The following is a 6,063-nucleotide window of genomic DNA, read 5'->3' on the forward strand; positions in this document are numbered from 1 at the left end:
TGAACAGATCTCTGGTTCTTCCCATTCTATTGCTTTCCTCTATTTCTTTGCATTGCTTGTTTAAGAAGGTCTTCTTGTCTCTCCTTGCTATTCTTTGGAAATCTGCATTCAATTTCCTGTATGTTTCACGATCTCCCTTGCATTTTGCTTGCCTTCTCTCCCCCGCTATTTGTAAGGCCTCATTGGACAGCCACTTTGCTTTCTTGCATTTCCTTTTCATTGGGATGGTTTTCGTTGCTGCCTCCTGTATAATGTTACGAGCCTCCATCCATAGTTCTTCAGGCACTCTGTCCACCAAATCTAAATCCTTAAACCTGTTCCTCACTTCCACTGTGTATTCATAAGGGATTTGACTTAGATTGTATCTTACCGACCCAGTGGTTTTTCCTACTTTCTTCAGTTTAAGCTTGAATTTTGCTATAAGAAGCTGATGATCTGAGCCACAGTCAGCTCCAGGTCTTGTTTTTGCTGACTGTATAGAGCTTCTCCATCTTTGGCTGCGGAGAATATAATCAATCTGATTTCGATGCTGCCTATCTGGTGATGTCCATGTGTAGAGTCGTCTCTTGTGTTCTTGGAAAAGCGTGTTTGTGATGACCAGCTTGTTCTCTTGACAGAACTCTATTAGCCTTTGCCCTGCTTCGTTTTGATCTCCAAGGCCAAACTTGCCAGTTGTTCCTTTTATCTCTTGACTCCCTACTTTAGCATTCCAATCCCCTATAATGAGAAGAACATCCTTCTTTGGTGTCACTTCTATAAGGTGTTGTAAGTCTTCATAGAATTGGTCAGTTTCAGTTTCTTCAGCACCAGTAGTTGGTGCATAAACTTGGATTACTGTGATGTTAAAAGGTCTGCCTTGGATTCGTATCGAGATCATTCTATCATTTTTGAGATTGCATCCCAGTACAGCTTTTGCCACTCTTTTGTTGACTATGAGGGCCACTCCATTTCTTTTGCGGGTTTCTTGCCCACAGTAGTAGATATGATGGTCATCCAAACTGAATTCACCCATTCCCGTCCATTTTAGTTCACTGATGCCCAGGATGTCAATATTTATTCTTGCCATCTCATTTTTGACCACCTCCAACTTACCCATGTTCATGGTTCTTACATTCCAGGTTCCTATGCAATATTTTTCTTTACAGCATTGGACTTTCCTTTCGCTTCCAGGCATATCCGCAACTGAGCGTCCTTTCGGCTTTGGCCCAGCCGCTTCATCAGCTCTGGATCTACTTGTACTTGCCCTCCGCTCTTCCCCAGTAGCATGTTGGACGCCTTCCGACCTGAGGGGCTCATCTTCCAGCGTCATAACTTTTATATGCCTGTTGTCTTTGTCCATGGAGTTTTCTTGGCAGGGATACTGGAGTGGCTTACCGGTTCCTCCTCCAGGTGGATCACGTTTGGTCAAAACTCTCCACTATGACCTGTTCATCTTGGGTGCCCTGCTCGGCATAGTTCATAGCTTCTCTGAGTTCTTCAAGCCCCTTCGCCACGGCAAGGCAGTGATCCATGAAGGGGGGGAAAACCATAGCTTTAACTATACGGACCTTTGTTGGCAAGGTGATGTCTCTACGGACAGCCAATTCGTTTGGCTGTTACCTCACAGTTTTATTCGTCTCCCATTCTTTTCAACATGTGCATGAAACTGCTGGGAGAGGTATTCTGGAATCTTGGGCTGAGTACATGCAGGTGTTCTGTTAGTTTCCTGCTACTGATCTCAAGGATGCCGGACTAGATGGGCCATTGGCCTGGTCTTATGTTCTTAGAAAGGCCTTTGGTCTGATCCTGTTATTGCAGGCCTCTTCCTCTGTTCTTATGGCCACCAGAATTATTCACAAGTCTGGGAACCCAGCCTTTATTTTAAGTGTGCTTTTAAAACAGAAAAAACCCTCTTATTTTACCTTTACAATAAAACAGCAATTGAAAAGAAAGCAGCACCTGTCCGAGGACCAATGAAATGTTGCCAAATGTCTTGTGGAATTGTTTGGAATTTACTGCTCTCTGTAAAGCTATAAAGGGACATCATCAAAGGCACCCTCTGGGGATCCCACAGTTTCTGGGAACATGTCCTTTGTTATGCCCTTGTAGATTTATTTTTGTAAAGTTTTTGTTGTTATTTTAAATTCCTTTTACAATGTATGTAAAACAGAGGAAACAGTTCTAACAACAGATGAAAATCAAAAGATGAAAAACCTATAAAAGAGACACATAGAATGAGTACACTTGCACTGGGGTTAAAATAACGAAGTCTGAGTAAAGAACATCAGCATTATCTATCAAATGTAGTTCTAGATTTGCCAGGATTGTAATTAGGCTTGTCTTGAAAATGATGGTTCTGTTGTAATAAGGGAATGCCAAATCATATAAAAAACACCTGGAGGTTCTAGTCTTTTTTGAAATTTCAACATATGTGCAAATTTCCTCCATTATAGCTCTGTTCCAGAGTGAGTGGTACCATCCAGTGTAAGATTTTGGGCTGTTTTCCATACTGTTGCAATAACTATTTGAGTTGCCAGGATTATATAAGACCAATTCTTTTTATCATATATATTTACTGGTATCATCAAAAATATTCAGTAACGTTAATCTTGAACAACAAAAAGGGTTCTTTAGTAATGTTTGTCATTTCTGACAAAATTTAAACTCCAAAACCTTAAATCAATTTACATTGCCACAACAAATGATATGTGCCCTTGTGCATTTTACCTATACAGCTGAGGGAGCATTAAACAGGGCCCCTCAGATAATGTATTTGTGCTGTGAAATAACAATAGAATCACAGAATTGTAGGGCTGGAAGGGACCTCAAGGGTCATCTAGTTCAACCCCCTGCAAAAAGAGCAATCCTCCAATTCGGGAGCTAATTCAGGTTGAGGGTCATGAGCCACTCAGGACTTTGTCACTACCAGGTGGCAGAGGGTTTCCTTCACCTTTAAAGAGCACCAGTGTGGCTTGAAAAAGCAATACCCTACAGGCAGCAAACATATCATCTCATAATTTCATTTTCATATCTCACTGTGAATAATGAATAAATATCACATTCTTCTCCACTGGACCTATGCCAGTCTTCCAGTGATGAAGGCTTTTGGAAGGCCCCAAAACCCATCTTTCTTCCACTGGCCTTTCAAGAATGAGGTTTATTACCTGGGCAATGATCTGGTTGAGTTATGTCTCTTCTGGCTCAGCTTAAGAATATTGTGATGAGTTTGAGGGCCTGAGTTTGGTTGGTACCCCTGGATCCCTTCCAAGCCTGTGATCATAGAACTCTAGAGTTGGAAGGGATCCCCAAGGGTCATCTAGTCCAAATCCCTGCAGTGCAGGAATCACAGCTAAAGAATCCCTGACAGGTGGCCACCTAAAAACGAAATAGAGTCCACCACTACTGATAGAGACCATTCCACTGTTGAACAGGTCTTACTATCACTAGAGCAGCAAAATACAAGTTTGTTCTATCTTCCATGTGACATGTGGCAGTCCTTTAGATATTTGGAGATTACTCTCATGTCACCTCTCAGTCTCTCCATCTTCAGGTTGAGCATCACCAACTCCCTCAACTGTTCCACACAAGGCTTGGTTTCCAGATCCTTCACCATCCTGGTTTTTCTCCTCTGCCCACTTTCCAGCTTGTCAATATCCTCCTTCAATTGAGGTGCCCAGAACTGGACGCTGGATTCCCTGTCTCGGTGTCTGACCAATGCAGAATAAGAGTGATACTATGACTTCCCCTTATCTGGACATTCCACTTCTCTTGATGCAGCCTAGAATTGCATTAGCTATTTTTGCTGCTGCATCACACTGTTGACTCATGATAAACTTGTGGTCTACTAAGACCTCCTAGATCCGTTTTCACATGTCTTGCTGTCAAGCCAGGTATTCCCCCATCCCAGAGTTGTGCATCTGATTTATTCCTGCCTGTGCAGAACTGACATTTGACCCTACTGAAATTCCTCTGGCTAGTTTTGGCCCAGTTCTCCAATCTATTAAGGTCCTATTGAATCCTGGATGCAGAGCTCCAGGTGCGGCCTGACCAAGGCAGAACAGAACCACAGTATGAGGCAGCTGGGTGCAAAGTGAAGATTCTGCATTTCACAGGATCTATGTCATGGGTAGGTAAACTAAGGCCCGGGGGCCAAATTCGGCCCAATTGCCTTCTCAATCAGCTCTGCGGATGGTCCAGAAATCAGCGTGTTTTTACATGAGTAGAATGTGTCCTTTTACAGTGGTACCTCGGGTTACATACGCTTCAGGTTCAGACTCCGCTAACCCAGAAATATTACCTCGGGTTAAGAACTTTGCTTCAGGATGAGAACAGAAATTGTGCTCTGGCAGTGCGGCGGCAGTGGGAGGCCCCATTAGCTAAAGTGGTACTTCAGGTTAAGAACAGTTTCAGGTTAAGAATGGACCTCCGGAACGAATTAAGTACTTAACCCGAGGGACCACTGTATTTAAAATGCATTTCTAAGACAACAATGCCCATTTACACCACAAAGAACTCATAACCCACCTTCTTTCAGCAGCCAGAAACACCATAACCAGACACTGGAGAGACCTGTCAGGAGTAAGCATGGACCAATGGTACCAAATAGTATGGGAAACAGCCTTACTAGAAAAATTAACTAATAAACTGAAACTGACACGGGGACAAACAGAAGAAGACACCTTCACCCCGGTATGGCTCCCCTTTATCACATACACAGCCCAACAGGACAATGACAATAATCCACCAACAGCATACAAATCAGTATGGCTAACCTGATCCAAAACACCCACCCACCCCACTCACACACGAAAACAAAGATCACCACAGCCAATCACAAACAAACAATCACACCCTAGGCCAACCCCAACCTCTCTCACCACCAAAGGAACACAAGTGAACAACACAAGCACACTGACACCAAACTCTACATACATTAAGCATAATAGAAACACCGCTACCCGACCCCACCCCCATCCATCTCCCCTCCCTCCACCCCCTTTCTTTTTTTCTTTTCTCGCCTTCTTCTCCCCCTAATGCCTCAACAAATGAAACGGATTTGTAAAAATGTTACATGGAGAAAAAAAATACGAGGCATTACACTCACACTGTAAAACAAGAAAACCCTTAATAAAATATTTTAAAAAAGAAAAGAAAAAGTATTTAAAATGCATTTCTGGGTTGTTTGTGGGGCTTGCCTGGTGTTTTTCCATGAGTAGAATGTGTTCTTTTATTTAAAATGCATCTGAGGGGCATAGGAATTTGTTAATCCCCCCCAAAAAAAATATAGTCCGGCCCCCCCCACAAGGTCTGAGGGACAGTGGACCGACCCTACTGAAAAAGTTTGCTGACTCCTGGCTCTAGTTCATGGGTAGGGAAACTAAGACCCGGGGGCTGGATCTGGCCCAATCGCCTTCTAAATCCGGCCCATGGACACTCCGTGAATCAGCGTGTTTTTACATGAGTGGAATGTGTGCTTTTATTTAAAATGCATCTTTGGGTTATTTGTGGGGCATAGGAATTCATCTTTCCCCCCCAAAATATAGTCCGGCCCTCCACAAGGTCTGAGGGACAGTGGACTGGCCCCCTGCTGAAAAAGTTTGCTGACTCCTGATCTATGTGATGTGGAGATGCTAGTACTGTGAGGGCAACAGAGCAGGGCCCCTTTGATTGATCTGGAGCACTGGCAAATGCTCAGTCTTGCCAGCCTCTGTAAGTGGACCAGCATAGCTGGAAATCAACAGGGACTCCTAAGCTGTAAGTGGACCAGCATAGCTGGAAATCAGCAGAGACTCCTAAGATAGATCTGGGCAGTGGTCAAATGTGAAAGAGTGAAAAGAAAAAACAGCCAGAAGGAAGAAGGATGAATGAATGAGAATACAAGATCATTTACTTAAAGCTGAATCTGGCTGACACCACAAACCCTTATTTACCAGGCAGTTCCTGTTTATTTATCTGGAACTACCTTCCAAGGAACTGTGTCTAGGCTTGCAAGCCGATTGCAGGATCCAAGGCACATTCCTTGGAAGCAAGTTCCGGTTTCGAAATCGGTTATTTGGAATATTTATAAACCGCTAAAACATTACA

The sequence above is a fragment of the Podarcis cretensis genome (assembly GCF_951804945.1).
Source record: "Podarcis cretensis genome assembly, chromosome: Z".
NCBI lineage: Eukaryota > Metazoa > Chordata > Lepidosauria > Squamata > Lacertidae > Podarcis > Podarcis cretensis.